The 12,010-nt window shown below is 37.4% G+C and overlaps 1 protein-coding gene across 1 annotated transcript in view; it reads right to left on the bottom strand.

Annotated features, from left to right (window-relative positions):
* The window catches only part of grm6a (glutamate receptor, metabotropic 6a), a 53,585-nt gene extending 49,135 nt beyond the window's left edge, over nt 1-4,450 (bottom strand). Inside the window, 1 exon segment of the mRNA XM_043246706.1 lies at nt 4,095-4,450. The gene's annotated coding sequence lies outside the window, so the exon portion shown is untranslated.
* Nucleotides 4,451-12,010: the final 7,560 nt, after the last annotated feature.

Raw genomic sequence — 12,010 nt, 5'->3', positions numbered from 1 at the left:
GATAATCGGAGGAGACAAGCTCTCCCCTGCACTCTCTCTGGTAAATATCATTTTCACGGTGATAAAACATCATTTGAAGCTGTTAAACATAATGGGCTGTTTCAATAATCCATGGTGGCATCATCTAATCACAGTAATCACTGTTTGCGAAGGGTCGCGTACGGTTGGCGCTCGTCGTGCTGCAGACGCATGCGGTAATGTGGCATTAAAGTAAACGCAAGATGGCTTTGAGCATTCAGATGGGGTAAACGGCTTCCACAGGACACATCCCAATAGCGATCCCAAAAACAAACCTGTAAACAAGCAATAAAAGCCACCGATGAAAAGCCCGACCCAAGTGAATGATAAAAAGCAGCATGTTTATGAGGCATTTCAAAGGGAGAGGAAAGCACTTTCTAAATCATTTGCACATCAGAGACAGCTAATATGCAGTCCATAATAGCACTATTATACCGGATTTCTGTCATTCACTGCAAGTTACTTCGCTTTTCCTTCAATATATGCAATTAACTTAAGTATAATATGACTCTACGGACTTGATCTAAAGTAGAAATCTAATTACTAGGATTGGCCTCTGCAAAAAAAAAAAAAAAAATCTTATCACAATTTCTTTAATCCCTCTGCCAAAAACACGATATTTTTTTTATATCTTGTTCAACCAAAATCCCAATTTCATTTCGCAGTCTGCGAACAGAGTCTCGGTTAATGCTTTTTAAAATTCATCAGCTCAAACTATTAATGCCCATTCGGGTGTCTGGGCTGGTGACAAATGGTGAGGTCATTCCCAGCGTGACATACTTACTCAAGATAATGTGATCACTCTTCAGAAATGAAGGGCTGGAATAATGGATAATACAACAAATCATCGGGGGCCTTTTTCCTTCGTATTAGACCTAAATCTTGCAGCTGATATCCATTAGGATCCGTTAGAGAGAACTTTGAGAGAACTCGTTCGAAATGATAGACTAGACGGAGTCAAAGTGACCCAGCACAAAAAAGGGTGTCAATGTACCTGGATTAAGATGGACCGTTCTGCAACAATGAGGTCAGCGGTTCAGAAATAAGCTGAGGGTCTTCGCTATAGACTGTCCATAATAGTTGTTACGGACACGGGGAGTATTTTGAAACCTCATTCATCTCCTTGTTCAGGAAATAATGGACAAGAGGAAATTCAGCACATCCCGCATTGTGCAGCAAGCAATATAGATGTTCCGGAAATCCAGCCCAGTCTGAAATGCCGCACACTTTGGTGATGTAATAGCGCATAAAATGGCAGGTAATCGTCCGCATCAAGCAAAAGGGTACATCGAGGGTGTGCTGCGGGCCTTAAAGAGATCCCTTCAAAATGGCAAACGCTACACGCTAGAAGTCTGCACGCTACGCTAACGCGTACAAGAGAAGGCCGTAACGAAAAATATACTTTAAGTGCAATTTGGGACATTGGAGTCTTTTGGTTTACAAAAGATTTTGGTTACAAAAATGTTACTCCAAAAACATTCTTATAAGCATGTGTGGGATTTTCTTGCTTCAGCATTCAGGAAAACCCAGAAATGAAGCGCCGAACACAACAATTATAAATGTCGGAGCTTACAAAGCACAACTCTTTTAATCTATATTTAAAAGCATTTATCTTGAAAGGCTAAAACGAGGCTTTATAGGCAGACTGGTAAGATGAGTTTACCTGTTCAGCGCTTGACGTTTGATGGCAGCCTCTGCCTTTTTCAAAGACAACTAAAAGAATAGAAAAAATCAAAAGGGACTATTACTGATGTATTTTATCTTAGAATAAAATGATAATGAAATGCTTTATATATTTAAATGCTTTAATTTTGGGCATTTAACCAAAATCCCTTTCAAAAAACCCACTTCCTCCAGCATGATTTATTTGGCCAACTCACATTATCGATTCAGACACTCAGTCCTTACTCTATTTTCTCAAGTCACCCTTTGCCAGCGGTTTAACCTGATCAATAATAGTGTTGAATCTGCCGTTTTTTTCTGACAAACAAACCAGACAGGAAGCGGTCAAGTGGTGACGGACCTGAGAAATGGTGTGTATTGATGTCTTTTCACAGCTGAAGCAACCTTCTGATGTTCATTCATGTTTATTTCGTGATGATCACGTGCCGCTTGAACACATGTTAGAGCCACCAAACTGGAAGTTTATTTTATAAAAAAAACTATTTCAGTCTTTCTATTTAAAAAATGTCATGTTTAATTGATTGTGTTACATGTGGTTTCTTTGTGATTTTGTAAAACGTACTACCAATGATCTAGCAATTTTTTTATTGTAATATTCGTTGTTGCTTCATCTGTTCTCCCATACTAAAATACATAAATAAGCACAATTTTTCCCATCTGCCTGCCATCATGACGAGACTACATTCATTCTTCCGGTGCCATCAGCTAATCAGACCTTGTCATTATGCATTAATCCTAGTTATTATTCTTACCATATACATGTGCTGCTTTTATAGCTCAGGTGATATCTGCTGCACGCAAAAATAAGCCCTCACAACGTGCAAAAAAAAATCACTTCTGTCATAAAGGATTTCACATGAACTCTTGCTGATTTTTCTAGGGCCGTCTCACGGAGCACACACATTATCAGACGGAGATCACACACTGCGAATTCTTGACATTATGTGAGAGGGCACACTGAGCAGCTACAACGCTTTTGCAAACATCCCTGACGACATATGACATTGTTCACACAAACGGAAGACTTTTAAATGCTGACCTCTCATGCACAGAAGCATGACACAGCCGACAGGGGTTCAGTGCTGCAATGATAATTCAAAGAGACTCGACAGACCTCATAGCGTGGATTAAGAAACTAGGAATTCATCCTACAGGACATGGAAAGCAGATAAAAGGAGCTTCAAGACAAATGCACAAAAGAGCACAAAAGTCATCTATATTGCAATGGGTGTCAAAGCCTTAAAAGAGCTCCTTAACTCATCTTTTGTGTAATCGTGATGGACACATCAAGACCTATATGATAATCGACATTATGAAATAATGCATGCATTTATGCAAACCTTCACTTAGTGCTCACTACCCACTAAAGTCTGCAGAAAAGCCAAACTGAACTGAAGATAAATCGCACGTTATTAAATGTGAACAAAATTATTCTGGCTTCTTACCAACAAAGGAGAAAAAAAACCCTTCTCAACCCCAGTCCATTTTGAGAATGCTCTGTTAAGACTATATGCAAACATTGTGGAATGTCTATTATTTCAGCAACACTTGACTGATAGTTTCATTTACAGCGACTGTTAAGATTGTCACGTTGTCACATTTTGGCATAAACTACATTTACAACGTGGTGGGAATGACAGAAATGAGAAAACAACAATGCAAAACAAACAAACAAAAGTCGAATGAGGGTTTGCTTGTTTAACTTTGACAAATAACTTATTAACATCGACCATAAGTCGCTAATGCAACAAAAATCGTTATATTATACAATGCCCGACACATCTGTTTTACATATGCACCATTACAAAACGTACAATGATACGGTGATAATCAATATAGTGATAATAAATATATCCTGTACAGTATATTTGTCGTATAATTTATATCATACTTAATGTTTACAATATTCAAGGTATGTTTATTATCAAAGAATGCCATAGTATGACCAATACTAGTGCACCAAAATATGTTTTGGGGGTTTATTATTGTAATAATGCAATCAGATGACATTACCTTTGATATATTATAGTGCTGAATCCTATATTGTATATTCAGGTAGCATTTACTTCAAGGCTTTTCAATGAATACTATAGTATTATCATCATAGCAGTGTCCAAAACCATTGTAATACCTTGGTATATATATATATTCACCAAAGAATTTATTTAGCACTGCATTTACATCGTTTTTCAACAGTTGTACAAGTAGGATGCATATAAAATAAAACGGGGAAAAAACAATAATAGCGTTGCATTTTTGTCCGTGCACCGTGTAAATGTTATAATAACTTTAAATAAAAATGACAGAACTTCGTGCAATCGAACGACATATGCTATTGTAAAAGAAAAAAAACGCACGACAAAAATATAACCATTACAGTCCGATTTTTTTACCTGTTCATCCTGATGTTGAACTTTCTCCAGGGGTCCGTCGAGACATCCACGACCTCCTCAAACCCTCGAGGACATTACGACTCGCTCAAACCACCTGAAGCTTTTGGCAGTTGTTCAGTTCACCTCTGACCTGCCGGGATCACCTATGACCTGTTTACAAAAAGCCCGGAGCTCTTCTTCATGGCTTCGTTCGTTCGTTCAGTGGCGCCTTCCGCAGCTCCGTCCGCGTCCTCGCGCGCGCTCTCTGCCTTTTCACCATGAAATGAGATTCGTATCGAACATACAATATTTCTCAACACTGTGCCGCTTCTAATCTCTATCAAATCTCTTAAAAGCCCGATTCCCCCTCCCCTCCCTCTCTTTCTCTCGCTCTATCGCTCTCTCAATGTCTCTTTCTCTCTCTCTCCTCACTCCATGTATGCTGTCGTGCAGTTTGTTCTGGTCACTAGCCCTCTTGCTCTGTTTGGGCTTTTGCTGTTTATTTTCATTTTTTTTTATTATTGTACTGTTCTGCAATATATTTTGCTGGGGACCTGGCAGGCTACTTTGTGATAAAAGCTTCAGAGATTTACTGTTTTTTTTTAATTAATTTTTATCATTTTTAAACTGTTTAGGTCTAGGTTTATTATTCATTATCATATTCCATCTCTTACCAACACCTGAAAATACTACTACAAAACCACCTTACTATCTGTAAGCAGTAGTAGTATTGAAGGAAAACTTAGTTAATAGTGAATACGTGTTAACAGTAATCTAAAGTGTTACCGTTTTCATTTAAACAAACGTAGTTGACTAACAAAACCTTACTGTAATTTGTAACCATTACTTTTTTTTACGGTCGCTCCATTTGACCCAAAACAAAATCCGTCTTTTCACGAAATGCATTTTCACTCATTTCGTGGTTGTCTTGTCAAATTAAAATGAACACGTTGCAGAATATCGGTTACGCAACACCTTTTATTTATTTTAAATAATTTATAGATGCAGGGCTTAATAAATAAATGAAGTCATTGATCCATGCATCACGGGGGTCTCTGTAACCACGAGCATGAAAGCGTAAAATAGTAAAAGTCAATATCTAGAACACGTTATGTCTAGAAAAATATGCATGTTTTTAATATTTATGAATTCCACCATTTTTAAGAAACATAAAAAAAGATGCGTCAAAACGTAGTCGTGAAGAAATATCCGTCTGTCTTCATCTGGAACCAACAGGAGTCAAATAATAATCTTTTAAGAATCAAAAAAGATTCTGCTGTAGGATAACATAAAAATAGTTAATAATTTATTCAGTAAACATCTGCTATACTGTTACACGTTATGTAAGTAGATCATTTTTAGCATATATTTACATACGTGCTAGTTAAGTGGGCTCCTCGAACTTTTCTCTCTCTGCACATCTGCGCGTCTTAAGGAGGTTTTTTCTTGCCACTGCCACCTTTGACTTGTCGACCGGGGGACATTTGGGCTCTGCAAAGCCGTTTCAAAAGAACATTTATTGCGAAAAGCATTGTAAATCTGACCCTGACGTGTCAAATTATGATAAAAATTTCATTAGTATTCCCTTTAGATTGTATCTTTTTGTGTGTGTCGTTTGGTTTAACAACACCTTCTGTTCGCTTCAACTTTACAGGTGTGACATTCTGTCAAAAGCAGAACAATCTCACACCTAGTTGCTCCAGCTTGAGCAAATACAAAGAGCTGAATAAAAACCATCTGGTTTTTGTGTCTAAACACTGAATTGATCACTTTAAAACGGCAGTTCTGCATCATCAGCCAGAAAGCGCGAGTTTGTCGTCCAAAAGCTAATATGAGGTCTAAATGTTGATCAGCAGTAATGGTTAGAACATTTGCAGAAGCCAGGCAAGAACACATAATTGAATTTTGTAAACAAGATGCAACGCAAGATGTCATTTGATGCCTATAGAACGTCTGTCAATTAAATATATTGAAGATAGAAATGTTTTTTTTAATATTATTTGCATACTTTGGCTTGGGGACAGTTTTCCTGCTAAATTCGTTTGCGGATGAAGAATTAGAAGAATGATTAATAATTAAATATAACTTTTTAAAACTTTAAAAATGCAAAGGGCTTTCTGTTATGGTATTGGGTTTTTAAAGTCAATGGCATGCCCTCGTTTAGCTCGTTAAGAAAACATGAGTGTGTTTATATCTTCAGGCTGTTTTAGGGAAATGTTGTCAACTGTATGAAATTCACTGTAAATCCATTTAGAATAAACATCTGCTAAATGGCATCTGGCTGGCTGTATACTTTCCCACTAACAATAAATTAAATATATATGTGTATATATATATATATATATATATATATATATATATATATATATATATATATATATATATATATATATATATATATATATATATATATAGGTCATGCATGAATTTTAGGGTTAAAGTAGAGATCAGCATTCTTCTGTGAGTTCATGCATAAGTAATTCCAGTGTTGTATTTTTAGTGCAATAGGGAAACTGTGCAGGGTCTGAAGATATTAAAGTTGCATAAACTCAAGGGGGATGTTCCACGACCTGGAACCGCCTGCTTAACACGAAAGCAGCCGTTCACCTTTTACCGCCATTAAAAGTCTGTTACCGAAATATTGCACATACGCACTTTTAAAGTGACAAATATTCCACTGAAACAGTGTTTCAACTGATATAAGATTTCGAATCCAAATATTTGCGATAAATGACACCTGTGGCTTCTTTGAACTTGAATAGAACTGACTTCATACATCCACTAAAAGGTTAATACGACACTGTAAAAAATGACAGTGATTTAACAGTAAAAAACTGTGAAAATGCTACAGTAAAAACTGTTAAATGGTTAATAGTAAATTCCTGTAAAATATAAAAGGTAAATTTACGTTCCTAATTTTGTTTGAATTTGATGAATCACAATGTTTCTTCTTAGATTTTCCATGATGGTATTTAGTGTTTATGTGAATGACACTGAGCACCTTCTATATATGTTTATATTTAAAAACTGCTTGTAATGAGCTTCACATGAGGTTCATCATGTGACTTTTGTATTTCAAAGATACAAAACAGATTCCAGAACTTTAATATGTTGATATAGTAACATTATATCAGTTAATGAAACTATGGTATTTAACTGTAAAACCGTGAAACCAAAAACGTTGTTACCGTATTTTTTATAGTGTGATTCTGGCAACCACATCAGCCAGTTTTTCACCCTAAATTTTACGGATTTTTACAGTCTTAGTCCTTTTGAGAAAAGTCCAAGCAGCATTTATTTGCAAATGCCATGTAATTTCAGATATATATGTTTTTAAGTGAGGCTTTAATGTCAAGATAGTTTTTGGAGCTCCTGTACATCAGACCTAAAAAAATAAGCACATGACATATATTTTAAGACGCACCAATCAAGTTGTTCTACCGGCTACCGAATCACTGGGTTCATTGTAGGACTCAAAACCTTCACCCCTTTCTAAACAGGCCAGCCAAGAGAGTCTGAATTATTCAGTGGTGATTAAAGCACCAAACCATATCCGATCCAGATCAGTTCATGTTTTTTATTTTCATTGATAACCATTACTTAAAAAGGAAAAAATAGCTGCTGGTTGCCTTCCTTTTTTTTATTAGCATATTTCCTTTGATAGTACGCTACTAAAAGCTATATAGCCAGCATGTTCAATTCTTGTTGTGTTATAGCCTAAATATGTCTTTCTTAGAACTGTTTGCATCTGTGTTACCCGATTTGCTGACATCGCATGGTAGATGTGTATAAGGGTGAGCTATGGTAGGGGCATAATCCTAATTGCACGATTTAGAAACACCCACCACTTAGAAGACGCCCACTTTTTATCGTCCACAGACCTCTACATTCTCCAGATTGTTTAATAAGCGCGTGCACTGTTCATCGTGACTGGCTGACTGGAGAAAACCCCGCTCAATGCGGCTGACAAGTCCACAATGCCTCCACTTCGGGGTCTGTGTTTATTCCAATGCAATCATCACAATTACTCAAGATTACAGCTGCAATCACATGTAAGTGTGATGATTACATTGGCTCTGTTGTCGAATTCCCAAATTATAGATACAGTGTCAGTTTAAAGACTTTTGTATCCAAAACTGCAATATTTAACGTGCACATAACAAATGCAATGCAACGCAGTCTAACGTGTAAACATTGTGATTTACTGCAGCAGAAACTACAACCATACCTGACACAGCTCTGGGTTTTCCACTCCTGATTTGCATATAGTTGAGTTTTTCATTCATCCATACATGAGGGTTAACCTCGGTTTCCATAATGATCTGAAAATACCCTCTAATTTCAAATAAAGCAGCATTTTGTTTGTCAGCATTGCAAAGTTGCATGACCAACTGAATTCAGATATCTTTGATATGTTGATTGCATCTGGCATGAAAATTTGTATGCGCGTATGATTCATTCGTCATGATCCCCAACATTACGTATTGATTAGTTAACAAGAGTTTTTAAATTTCGACTTCGGCAATAACTCCTCTCACGCATAATAATACCGCCTAATATTCATCATCGACGATTAGTGCAACTAGCAGGCTATTCAAGCACCATCCCTTTTACTTTGCTACCCAAACAACACATAATTGCATTGCTAGTTGGATTTCATTTTTTTGCATCTAGCTGTGCGCTTGTGATCGACCCACCGCTCACTGTAAAACTAAATAAATAAAAAAAGACCAACGCTGAGAAATAGATGAATATGCCACAAGCGTGACCAGCTGCAGCCTGCAGGCTACTAACCACTGACCGCTGCATGTGATCGTGCCGCGTTTGTTGGGTTTCTCACCAATTGCAATTACGTAAAATAAAGCATCAGCTCGTATGCATTATTTGTGCCCATTCAAAATGCAGAGCGTGTTTGGCCTGCGATCAGCAGCCTTTTAAAGCGGGCGGGTTCGGCTCACACTGAGATAAAACCTCATGTCGTGGCGCATTTCGCATTTATCTCAGAGTGAACAGAACCTCCTGCCGTTCAATTGCACATTTGCTTTCCCCCCCAACCTGATCAATATTTAAAAAGTGTAAATAAATCATTGCCGTACGAAGCCCCTAAGGTACCGGGGAGGTTGTTTGGTGATGTTGCTAGTGTCCGCATTTGTGTTTGTGTTGCTTTGCGACTTCACCTTTGCGCGTGCGAGCAAGTGCGTGTTTAGAAGGTCAGCGTACCTCGAGGTACGTGAAACGCACTGGGTGCTTTGATTACTGTGTGTGTGTGTGTGTGTGTGACTCTAACAAGTGTTGTCACAGGGGCCCAGACAGATGGCTGTGTGTTTTATTCTCTCTGGTTCTGGCTGCAGTTATGGATGCTGTTTGAAGTTTGCGGTAACAAAGTCGTAGCTCGCGATCCCGTTTCATTAAACTCTCCCGGTCTCTCCATTAAACGATGTGGTCTGCTTTGGTTTCCTTGGGGTTTTCGGCACATTAACGAGACATGGTGCAGAAGACAGATCAGAACGCAGACCTATAAGAAGAGGATTATTTACAAATTGGACTACAGCGTTTGTTATATTTTGCATGATTCCTAGTTATCCAGCAGACGCAGGGTCTTTTCTTGCTTATATATGATGTATCAAACAAATGCACTGGGAGGGGGGGTGGGTTCGAGCTGCAAATAACTGGAGTTTTCTTTGTTCGGATGTATTGCTCTGCTGCTTTTGTTGCCTGTCGCAATCTATCCACACCATCACGAACCATGAGCCGCTTGGTGTGCGTGTAAATTCGGTGGACAGTGTACTGTCAGAAACTTGTCTTTAGTTGTCAGTCACCCTCTGCATGAAACAAACACTCGCAAATGGGGTCCTCAAAGGATTTCACATCTGTCAAGCGGTACCGTGCGTTTAAGCAAAGCCAGGACCCAAATGGACCGTGAAGATCAAATTGTTTTAAAAATGTCATTTAATACGTGTATCACATCACCTCTAATTTAATCTACTTCCCCACTTTTGTACAGATTGTCATGTTAGTGATCGTTTCCATGTGCAATGGCTTGATAAGATAATGCGCCTGCAAACTCTACCCAGATATGTCCATTCTGGTTTGTGCATTATTTTGCTTTCCTGCGAATATTACTTCGGAAACATTTGACACAGTCTGTAATATTCATCAAAACATTCTGCTGGTGTTTTTCGTGATCAAAGCAATAAAAAAAGTCTATCAAACATTGCAGGCTGTAATGAATTCGTAAGTCTAACAGCTATGAAAGATGTCTCTAAGCGCAGCCGTTTATTTGATCAGATTTTTAAAAAGTTTTTAAAGTTACTGTATTCTCTTTTAACATGTTTACCGCAAAATTGTCGAAGCCATCAGTAAAGACATTCAAAGTGTTACTAAAATATTGGGAAACACTTTATTTTAAGGTGTGCTTGCTACAAGTTACATGTACTGTAAAAATAATCATGCATAATTACATGCCTAAACCAAACCCTAACCCTAATCCTGACTATATAGTAAGTACACGTAGTTAATTATGACTTATTATGTACTTTATAATGAATTATGTACTTAAATGCATAATTACACTATAACAAAGTGTGACACCTTAAAATAAAGCGTAACCAAATATTGTTTTATTACAACAAATACATTTAAAAATGTTTTATATATTTTGTAAATATATAACAAAGGATATAACACAATAATGGGGCATGTTGTCACACGTTATGGGGTAAGTTGTCACAATGGAACCTTCCATTAAACATAACACTTTACCAGCCGGAAAAATAAGCAATTAATTAATGAAAAATATGATTCACTCTACATTTTAAGATTTTCTCTATAGTCGTCAAAGCTCATGTGGAACCTTTCGTGAGTGACAACTAGCCCCGCTCCCCTGTTATGCATGAGCTTAAAGAAAAACGTGGGCACTGGAAGTGTCTGATTTGAGGAGGCGATGGTGCCTTCCTCCCCTTAGTGATGATGCCATTTCAGATGAATCCCTTGAGCTTGTTGCCCTGGTGTTTGGGGTTAAATTTGAATAGACAGATGTGCCAGAGCCAGAACTGCTGCAGAGCTCTCCGTAAGCCCAAGTCATCCTCTTCAATAATGCAGGAACCCACATGTGACGGGCACATGGCCATGCATTCAGCAGAGCATGCCTGCAGGGAGAAACACACTCTTGGGGATAATGGTAGACGGGTGCATCTTTACCCTCTTTGCATGCTTCTAAACGCCCCTCTGTTTTCATCTTGCCATTATTTAAGAGATCTTTATTTATACCAACTATGCAATAATTCATTTTTGATGATTTGTTTGAAGTTTGGGCAATTATGACCTTTTTTTTGGTGTAAGAAGGCAATTACATTTTTTAGCTGCAGATGAATGCATTATATTTCATAGATATTGTTTCATTTACTCTAAAACCACAGTTACAGTTTTGCATGGTCAACTTTAAAACCTTGAAACTACTTCAATGTGAAAACCATCAAACGTCAATGTTTAAAAGCAGAATCTTCAAACTGTGTGGTCTTTCTTCTCAACATCAAGTGTCTTGAACTTTTAATCCAATTGAAGAAATACAATGTGTTATAGTTGTGTTGCAATGCATTAAATTATGATCACGTCTAAGTACAGCTTAAAATTGTGAGCTTTCATTAAAGAAATTGCAAATTATAACAATTTACCTGGGCTCAAATATATAATTGTGTTTTGTCGCCCTCTGCTGTTTTGCATGAACGCTGTTTTTTAAAATTATTCCTGTATTAAAATTTTAAATGTACATTTAGATGGAGTTAGAATATTGTATAATTTTAACCTAAGAATATCTGGCCCGTTAAAGATATAATAACAAGGATTCTATCGTATAATACTATGCACACGAGAGGACGCGCTGTGAAAAGGGTTCTGTCTCTTTAAGAAAGCCCTGGCTGTGTTTTTGTCGCGTCAAT

The sequence above is a fragment of the Puntigrus tetrazona genome, chromosome 8 (assembly GCF_018831695.1).
Source record: "Puntigrus tetrazona isolate hp1 chromosome 8, ASM1883169v1, whole genome shotgun sequence".
NCBI classification, from domain to species: domain Eukaryota; kingdom Metazoa; phylum Chordata; class Actinopteri; order Cypriniformes; family Cyprinidae; genus Puntigrus; species Puntigrus tetrazona.
Note: the sequence above shows the minus strand (reverse complement) of the source record. Positions and strands in the feature narration are given on the sequence as shown.